The sequence below is a fragment of the Crocodylus porosus genome, unplaced genomic scaffold, assembly GCF_001723895.1.
Source record: "Crocodylus porosus isolate Cpor-Errol unplaced genomic scaffold, CroPor_comp1, whole genome shotgun sequence".
NCBI lineage: Eukaryota > Metazoa > Chordata > Crocodylia > Crocodylidae > Crocodylus > Crocodylus porosus.
The window spans coordinates 103,962,105-103,973,149 of NW_017728943.1; positions in this window are offsets into that span (position 1 = coordinate 103,962,105).

Here is an 11,045-nt window from a genome sequence, read left to right on the forward strand (position 1 = left end):
TGCTGGGGCCAGAGCAGAAAGGAACTCCCCTCCTAGTTTCTGAGAGATGATAGGGGGATTTTATTTTATATTATTTATTTAAAGCCTGAACTTTTCTTTGGAGCATTGGCTGAGGAGCTCATAAGGGAGCAAATTCTCCTGAAAAAGCAGCAGGAGCCTGTTATGTGTGTATACTATAGTGTTTACGGAAAATGTGTGCCCTGGTAGCTGCAACATAGTACAGTATTGCTTATTTACTTTTCCTAAAGTGGGGACATCAGTTACAGGTATCTACCATGAGGCTCCATGACGGCCTCAAAAATTAGGAATGCTAAGGACTATATAAATTAGGAACTCTATAAAGTAATTTAGAATGTGTAGATTTGTAAGATGATAAACAAGAAGAGATTGAATGTAGCAATGAAAGATTTCCCTCTAAAGCATGCTTCAGACAAATGGTGGTCTGTTTACGTATGAATTCTCTACATTTCTAAAAGGCCCATACTAGACTATTACATTGGCAAGGGCCTGAAAGTGATGGGGTAGGATGTAAAAGAGTATACTCACCCTGTTGTTCTCTATAGTATCTCATGTGGAATAATTCCTTAAAAATCTCTTCCTGCTCTGTATAGATCGTGAGCATATTATTTAGGGGAATTTCTTGGTGAACCTGTGCATTCTTTTGTGAGTCAGATAAAGAATAAAAGGAACAGTCTACTTCTAAAGCTATAGTTCATGAAGTTGAAGTATATAGTGGCATTGGTATTTCGTGGACACTTGAATGTGGGAAATACCAGCTGTATCTACACGAGATTAGTCTATTGCACAGTAATGCATCACTGTCTATATGTGCAGGTTCTTACTGTGCAGTAAATTAGTCTACTATACAGTAAATTTACTACCTGCCAATGCAGTACATTTATGGAGGCAGTAAATTTACTGTGCAGTAAAGCCAAATTGCATTAATTGCACATGCAGACACATCCACCTAGTACCAAAAGCAATATAGGTCCTGGGAATGATGACTTGATGGTCACAGAACTAGATCAGAGAGGATATTTGGGGTCTTACAACACACGTGTCCCTGTGCTGCCATACATTGCAAGTAATGGATGGTGCAGCACCACAAAATGGAGCTTGACGTAGCATGATTTCACTTCTTGAAATGTTTCTTATCTGCCCTACCAGAGAGAAATTGGAACCTTGGATGATGGGACCCTGGAGCAGGTAGACCCTGAGATGATAGGAACTCTCCAAGAGAGGTGATCTGAGGGTCTGAAATTGTTTTCAGAATGTGTTCAATTAAAAACATCTGCAACTGAGCTTCTTTGGTTTTTAAGTCATACTCAGCTGCATAATAGGCAATCCCATCTGCTCAGAGGATACTTTAGAAAAGTCCACTAACTAGTAAATGGCCTTAGCCCCCGTAAGAATAATTTGGAATCAAGAGGGATAGTTTAAGTTCTCTGTGAGATCTTTTTGGTGTAGTTACTTGTAAAGATTTTCAACTTGTCAGTAAAGACAAGAGGTGAATTCCAGCATCTAGTGAAGTCAATAGCAAATACTTACTGATTCTATTTGGGCCACAATTCTACCCTTTCTAAGGGCATGTCTATATGTGCATTTAAACATGACTAAATTTAATGTGCATTTAGCTAATGCACATTAAGTGATTTTTTTGGCAGGTGTGTACTTGTGCAGGGACTTGGCACTTAAGTTAGTGCCAATTCCCTGCAGCCCTGCCCTGTGTCCCTAGTGGCTGGGCAGACCTGGCACTAAGGTTTGTGCTGGGTTGCATCTACATGTGTGTTAATGTGCTTTAACTAAAGCCTAATTTTGCCATTTTTTAATGCACATTAAAGGTGTGTATGTGTAGACACACACCCATAATGTGTATTAATGTATATTAGCCTAATTTAATGTGCCTCGTGCAGATGCTCCGTAAGTGTAATTTTTTTTTCTATCTCAGTGACAAAAGTGATGTTTTGTTTTAAACTAACATGAATATTTTCCCATCTGCAGGTCATATTATATCATTTATTACTGTGGATGGAGGAACTCCTTTGAGAGCAGATCTCTTTTCTTCCTCTGGAAATGGGGCTCAGATGTGTCTGTGGCACCATGATCTCCGCGGGTGGTCCAGGTCCAGACCTAAGGATGGAGGAGGAGAAAAGACATGCCAGAGGGATAAGTAAGCAGGCTAGGTTCCACACTTGATGGGGGAGGGATACATTCTGTCTCCCCTTTGTCCTCATAGTAATTAGTGATAAAAGATAATATATGCACATAACAATTTTGAGTAACATATGATACGTTTTATTTCTGTCTTTGTTCTAATGTTTAACTGTCAGTGCCTCCTTCGCTCCTAACTGGAAGGCTCTTATGCATCTTTCTGCCACGCACTGTGCAGGATTTGGCAAGAAAGCTTCAAATCCCCTGTCTGCTGGCTCAAATCCTACAGCTGCAGGAAGTCTCAGATTTTTAACACAGACAAGAATTTCTGACTGTGAAATGATTTCCAGGAGCCCCAGTATGGGAACTGTCTAAACAAGAGAAATTCAAGTGGGAAAAATTAAGCTAGCTACACTGCACATGGTCACAGTAAGTGCTCCAGTAGAAAACAACAAGTATTTTCCTCTCCAGCAATAGCAGTTACAGGTATAGAAATAAAATTCTTTCCCGTATTTGTAAGCCCAAGGGCACATTTTATAGCATTCTCTTAAGTAAAGGTTCTGCCTGCCAGAAAAGTTCCACAGGGGCAACTTTAACCACAAGCGAGCTGCATGTAGCCTCACATTTTTGGGAACTCTGCAAGAGGAGAACTAGGCTAAAAGAGCAGGTTAATGGAACCACAGAGCATCAGCAAATCATGTCCTGATTCTTATTTTTCCAGAGGTACAGCAGGCAAAGTAATTTATTGCACATGCATGCTGTTTGCATACAAGGATATATTTTAGAACCTTGGGCCATGTGTAGACAAAATGAGGGGCATGTGTGCATGACACTAAAGTGGGTTAAATACTTCTGTACCACTTTAATGGTGTTACTGTTTGCACATATCAGTGGCGTATTGTGCAGTAATTCCAGCCACTGTAGCAAATTCGGTGGCATAATGCACCTTAAATGACTTGGGGCCCAGCAAGCTAAAACTCCTCTGAGGAGTTTTAGTTTGCTGCCTTACAGCCGCAGAGTGAAGCACTGGGGTCTGTGCATCTCAGGGGCTCTTCAGAAAGCCCATGCAGGCAGCTTGACAGCAGCCCAGGAAGGCAGGCTCTGTCCCCTGCCCCCCCCCCCCCCAAAAAAAAATCCCCTGGAGCCTGCCTGCTAGCTTGAGCTATGTGGGGGGCCTGGTGCTTCCCTCTGAAGCTGCGGTACCCCCTGGGACCGCCTGAGCTGAGTGCCTGTGGGCAGGTGCCACCTGAGTCGGGGGGCACTGCTGCTGCAGAGGGAAGCACCAGCCACCCCCTGGCAGTCCAGGGGCCGCTCCACCTGCTGACAGCCTCTGGAGAGGCAGGAAAGTTTGGGTGCGTGCACAACACGGAAGTATAAAGGGCCCTAAATTGAAGCAGTGTTTTTAAAAACACACTGCTTCAATTTTTAGGGTCCCCATTTTATCTACACATGCCCTTAGGGCATGGTTTTAGCTTCTGATATGTATCTATTTTTCTGAATTATCACTACTCTACTCAGCCCAAAATCTTTTTGGGACGCTCATTCATATGGGTAACTCTCTGAAGAGTGGAGACAGTGAAGCTAAGTACAGGTATTCAAGAAGCCTGAGTTGGAGGCTATCTAACTTTTGAGCTTTACTCTAAGTGCTCAAGGTTAGGTTGGGATCAAATAGAACAGATGTATGCTCTTCGGTGGGGTGGAACTTGGACCCTGCCTGCATGAACGAAGTGCAGCAGGTGGGGGGGCCTCTTGCACACCTCCCACCATGCCCCATGGGCTCCCTGGGCTGCTAAAGATTCACAAATAGAACCAAACACACTGTAAGCACACAGCACAGGGATAGTGGGAGAAGGCAAGCTCCCCTGACTGTTGTCTGTGACAGCCAAGGGATGGGGCTGACCTGGCACTTGGGCAGAAGAGATGAACTCTGGCCAAGGCTAGAGCACTGCCCTGGAGGATGGTGAGTGGGGTGCTACAGACCTTCATGGATTGCTGGTGGAATGTGACTTAACATGAGTGGCATTGGGATGTGGTACAGATGTTTATTACAGTGCTCTAACCTATAGTGCTGTAGTCTGATACCATCCAGGGTTATCTTAGAGTGAGATCAGCCATTTTTACAGTGTTCTATGTGCCCTGATCATCTGTTTGGTTACATCTGTAAAGTACTTCCTATGTGATTACCATGCAATAAGTGTAATGTCTGTACCTGGCCTGAGTTACAAGAAACCCAGCAGCAACCTCTGGAGCAATCTTTACTGCCCTTACCGCCATCCCTTTTTTTTTTTTTTAATTGTGAAAGTTTTTCAAGGCTTCAATGTTTTTGAGACTATTGTGAAATTCAGATCCTTTATCTAAGACCGTTTTTTCCACCGTCATATATATCCTCTCCATCCAAAGATAACTGAGAGAAACCATGGATCACTCCTTATGGTAACCGGAAGAGTTTGCTACAGAGAACACGATGGCTGCCAGGACTACTTCAGGGACTTCAGGATAGCAACAAATTGGTTGTGTGAAGAGATATTTGAGAGTAAAGTGGCAGGATGGAGGAAAAATAAGGAAGTGGTCTGAATGTAGAGATATGACTTTCACGAGTAGTTTTTATTGCGGTGCTTAATGTCCAAAGAATCTGTGGTTGTTATAGCAAGAGAAAAACTAAAATAAAAGTACTAAAAGACAAATACAGGATGTCCAGAAAAAATAATGGAATTGAATGCCAAAATCCCCCATGCCATCCACCATAGAAATGCTATTCCTTTATATATTTCCAGTACTTTCCTAGAACAATCAGACCCAATTTTGGCAACCTGTCTTTTTCTGGTATTCCTGTTGCAACATTTCTCAAAGGGTATGTGTATGCTATAGTTGCTGTTTTGACAGCCGCTCATAAATACATGCCAGAGGTGGCTTTACACTAACTGACTTTGGCATTATTAATGGTGTAGCAGTACTGCAGAACTTAGAGGAGGTTGAAAAGTATGTCCAAGAAGCCAAAAGGTATGTCTAATACTCTGGTTCTTAGCTCTGCAGATAACAACCACTGAGCTACTGCAGTTACACAGCTATCAACGTTCAAGCAAGTTGAAAGCTAGATTGTGTTCGTCTACATGAGCTCCTATCATGAAATCATTGGGTTGGAAGGGACCTCACAGAGATCTAGTCCAAACCCTGCACAACTGTACTATTCCTAAATTAGTTGAGGAAAAAATGCTTATCTGGCTTCTATTTGAAAGCCTCTAATGGAAGAGATTCCAAAATGTTCCTCAGCAGTAAGTAGTGACTGACATGAAGATAGATAACTGTGAGATTAAAATCTCCAAATATGTAAATAAAAAAATGTTTCATTGGTTACTGAGAGAAGCAAAACTGGGATCAATCTTTGAGGAATAAATAACTAAAAATGATTTCTGAGATACAGCAAGACTGAGTCAGAATGAAACTCGGAATTTATGGCTGAGAAGCACATAAGAAACAGTATAAACAATTTCTGAATATTCATGCAGTTACAAATACACACACACAAGTAAATGGAGAAATGAAAAATCGTTGCAGAACATCATCAATGTGCATAAAACTTTTATAGCTAGACAGCAAACACAGTCCATTACTCCAGAAAAATAACGTGTTTGATTTTTCTAATGGACAAATGTAGTTTGTTGTATTCCTTGCACTCCTCCATTGCTGTGATGATATTCTCAGGGATGCTGAAAAGCCACGGTGCACACAGATGGTTCCTCTACTGATACTTTGGAATAGAAACTATTGAAGGAGTGTTGCCAATGCGTAGATGCCACAGCATTTTCTTTTTATGGATTGTCAGAGATGAGAGAGAGAGGCTCTGAGCCTCAATCCTATTTCTGGGAAGAATTTCAAAGACAAGTTAAAAAAGGTAAAAATGTAACAAAAGAGACTAAAATACATATAAATACAATGCCTATTGATTTTTCTGGGGATTGTCAGTGAAACTGCTGAGAAAACAAAATGATCCTTCATCTCAATCCTCTCCTTGTGTTGTCACCCTGCTCTCTTCCAACACATAAATTCCCACTAAATGGTGTTCAAAAGATGGCTTTTTACCTTGAACAAGAGAAAACTGTGAAACAGAAGGTTCCTTTGTCTGTGGCTCACAAGGACACAATCTGGTGCAGTAACAGTTTCCCTAAATACCCTATTACATTAGCTCTTTTGAGGCTGGGAAACTGCTTATTTATTTCAGGTCAAATCCTAATTTACGGAACAGTCATCTAAATGTGACTTTGGGAGATTTTAGATGTCTGATTCTCAAATCACCTGCTTACATTGCTCCTCTGCTGCCTACATTGGACAGATGGGGCAATCCCTGTATGTATGAAGGAATGAACACCTCAGAGATCCTTGCCTGCATGGCTTAGACCAACATGGCTACAACCGAAAACCTGAACACCAACCTGACATCAGTTCCAGAAAGACAAAAGCTTTTTAACCTCCCTGCACATTCCATTGCTGACTCACAGTAGCTGTTCTTAGCAAAACTTTAAAAACTAACTTGAATGGGAAATGCCAGAATGAGAAATCATCCACAGACTGGATTGTGTTAAGTGTGGTCTAAACAGGGACCGTAGATTCTAATTCCGTTATCCAGAAGACTTTTTGTGAGCCGTTTGTCTCTGTAGGTTTACTGAGTGTTTGGTTTTCCCAGCATTGTTCCCCCTCTCTTCTTTCTCTGTCTTTTGTATTCAAAACACTCTATTTGATACACTGCTTTGCACATATCCTTTCACAGCATCTGATGGAGTGAGCTCAGGCTTATGAAAGCTATCTTTAAGCTAGCTGGCTCAGGTGTTGATAACAGTGTAACTGTGACAATACAAAGCTCAGTTGCACAACCTTCCCAAGTAGCTGGATAAATACCTATATATCATATTTAAGACGACCCTAAATATAAGTGACCCCCCCAAATTAAATTCTGTATGTAGAAAATGTATAAATTTGTTACAATTTTCCAGGTATAGACTCCAATTATTGGAGGTTTGCCTTGAATTTGTCCCCTTCCCACTGCAACAACAGGGAAAATCAATCTGGGGTGGTCAGCTAGCCCCCTTGTCTTCTGGCCCCATAATGTTCTCCCCCTGCAGCCCCTTTCTTCTCTGACTGAGTGCAGTGGGCACTATCATATATCTTATTCAGATGGCCTGCACTAACTTCTCTTTGTGGTAGGTTCCCGTAAGTATGTTTGTCTAATATGGGCCATGTGTTTTGCAGCCAACATGGAGCATGACTGTATTTATTCAGTTTTATGTTTGGCTTCCATTACTGAGCACATACTGCTTTTGGCAGCAGTTTAATGATAGACAAAGTATTTAATAAGGTTTTCTTGTATGTGAATGTAATATGAGAAGCTTTTTCTCCCATGCTGATTGGGAGGGTGGGGCGAGGGGGGAACCTCATTTTGTTTTTGAGTAAATATGGTAATTAGCTCATGCTCAGGTGTATGCAGCTGTAGCTACTTTGCTGTCAGTGGCTGAGATAGCTGGTTTAAAGTTCTATTGGGTATGTCCTATACAAGCTGCTGTCACATCTTTCAATCCAGCATAGACCAACAATTGGTTAAGTTTCTGTAATTCTTCAATTTCGTCCTTTTAGAGTACCTCCCTTGTGAGAAAGGGTAGTAACAAACTAGGGATAAAAGGATAAAAGCAAGAGAACAGAGAAAACTCATTGCAATGCGGTGGCTCAGCCTCATATTCCTTGTTTCTTGTTTACAAAGGAGTTTACAAAATCCCATCTTGCAGTCTCACTGTTATTGAGAGGAATGGAAACAAGAAGTTTCTCCCTAGACTTTGCATCACATAAAACACAGGAATTATAAATAAAATATCTGAATAGAATTACTGCTGCCAATTCTACCTTATTCACATCATACTATACTTACTATGTCCAGGGCTCCCATGGCAGGTCTCCATCCTACTGTCTTTGTATGTAAACCTCCCACTATAATTAATAGGTCTTTTCCATATGCATTGATTAGTCCCTTGAAGATAAATTCCTTCTTCTTCAAGTTCAATTTTTCAAATATATATGGAGTCATCAGTCTGGCACTCAAGTTACAATCAACTTTCTTTTTCTTAGTGGTAATAGTGCCTTTTGTATTATTCTAAGGCCATGGTCCTGACACTGTGGCCCACAGACTGAGTTTTTTGCAAGGCCATGAGACATTATCCCTGATTTCACTGCTCTCTGCTCTCTTTTTTAATTAAAGGCACAACAGTAGTTTGTGATGAAGGTTGACAGTGGTCTGGTTTGTTGGTCCAAAAACATTGGAAACCACTGCTTTGAAAAAAGTTGAGATTTAGGATCTCTCAAAGTCCTTGTTTCTGTAATAAGGCATTAAAAAGTGTTTTTCTTTCAAACTTCTTTTAATGTTTTGTCATACTGTTAATTATAATGTGTTGGCATAGGAAACTCAGAATTATTCTATTCTAGAGTCTGCAAAAATTTCTCCTGTGTGGGGCTCATTTGGAGAGTGTAGAATACTTAGTTTGATTCCTCAACATGTAAGGCACTGCTCCAAGAAGATGTACGGAAAGGAAAAAAGGAACGTTAGTGTATAGCCAAGGCAAATGTTACTCAGAGTTACTATTTCCTACCAGGCCAAGCAACTGGGCAGCGTCTCTTGAAGTCCTGACACACATATATTCTAGCAAAAACCTGGAGTAATATCTTATATGTTTTAATAAGAACCCTGCAAGTTTTCCATTTTCTTACCAATGTGATATCCAGATGTAGAAAAGACAGTCAGTAAATCCTCCTCAGCTGCTTTTTTCCCCACTCCAGATCCAAATACCAAATCACTTTCTAGAACATAGAAATGGAAGGGAACTTGATTCACTAAGTCCAATTTGCTAGCACAAAGCATCATATCATATAATCCATTTCATGAAATGACTGAGTTCTGATTTAAAAGTAGCTGCATGTTTTGTTCCCTCGTCTCTGCTTGGGATGCTGTTTCCAGAACCCTGCTCTGCTGATAGTTAGGAACCTTTTAATTTCCAGTTTCTAATTTCCCTACACCTGTTCCAGTTTAAATTCATCTTTCTTGAAAGAGGATGGTCAAAACTGTATCAATATAGATCTCACAAAGTTCCACAGACTTATCCTGTTCCATGAGCTCACGTATCCGCATCATTGGCTGATAGGCAGCATCACTTAGCATGAGCTACTTACATTAGCACAATTCTTGAAGTTTCACCAATTATGCCATTAGCTACAGAACCTGCCTGGCAAATAAAAACAACCAGGATACTTGTAATACATCATTTCATGTCTCTTCTGTTTGTGTCCTGTTTAAGTCTTTACTATTTTATAACAGAAAAAAAAAGAAGCATAAATTGGAAAGGAAACCCAAGGACACCAAGCATGGGTACTTAATATCAACATGATTTAAAGAACTGTGTGCAAAAAGCTGATGCATAACACAGCTTTTGTAAACCTCTTTTTATGTCACAAAGCAGAACCAATCTCACCGGTCTTTGTTCAACAAATATCAGATGCAAAGTGGAGTATTAAACACTGGGGCCAAGACCAGAACCCAGGACAGCATCTCAGGTATCTGTGCAGCCAAAATTCAGCCCTCTGAAAATACCAGAAAGGAAGCATAGGGCAAACACAGCTACACAGAAGTCAAACTGCATGTAGATGCCAAGAATAGCAGTTATGCAACTACATAAGAGGCACTTAGGCATAGAATAGTATGAAGGTCCCTGTGCTGTCTAGCTTTATACAAAGCTTTGTGGTAGTCCTCAGGCTTACAGAATCCAAGTCTTTATGAATTTCTCAGTGGCTTTCCCTTTTTTTAGAAAAGGTCTTTAGGTTTACCTGTAATCTGTTCTCAAGGAATCCATTTACCTGTAATTAGTCTTAGGAAAGGTAGGCCAGGAATTTGTCTCAGGAAGGATGGGTTTAATTGCTTAACCCTCAGCAGGAAAATAAGATGACTTAAGAACACGTTCCTTCTTTTAAGTGTAGCTAGCCAGCTGGCCCATTTTAACCTTCTTTGTAGCATGTGGAAGGAAGTCAATGAGTGCAGCATCTTTCTTGGTAGGCAATGCTTTCCTGTATGTTGTTTCACATAAAGGACAGGTTATGAAAGATAATCTACCACAGAATGGCAGTTAGTCATCTTCTTCATTAAAATGCCATAAAATCACATGGGCTGGAAGTGAATTGTGATGATTTCCCCACACAGTTATGCGTGTAATAAAAAGCTGTTAAGAATTTTATGGATCAGTTGATTAGGGCATAAGATTGGGCAGAGACTTCCAAATGTTTCCTTTAGTTTGGCTAGTTGACATACAGTGGGCCTTGGAAGGTGACTATATTAGTATATACCTAGTTTACAGGGATCTTTAACTTTTCTGGGGTTTGGATAATACCTGAGCTGCTGAGATTTAATGCCCAATCCTAATCTGGGCCTTGACTTTAATGGCAGCAGAATCAGGCCTTCAAAATTCAATTTCCCTCTGCCCCCAGCCCAATATGTAATTCTTCAATTGACCTACCTTCCAGTTTTTAATCTTCATGTTGCACATGGTTTCCATTCTCAATGTTTTATTTGCAAGCATAGAGGTTAAACATTTAACTTTTTTTTGTTTGTTTAAAAAAGATGACATTATCACAGTATCCTATGACTATAGGAACTGAGGATGTCTGAAGCCTACCAGCCTCAACAGTGTGTACCTGGTGGCTGGTATTGCTCTGCCTCACATGAGAAGAGCAGCAGTTAGCAGGACAGAACGATCAAGAAGATGTGAAACATCCCTTGTATGACTATCCTGCAGCACACAAATGTATGGAGTCACACAGGAGCCTTTTTACCAGCACCCAGCCTCTTGATGCCACATCTAGAGGAGACT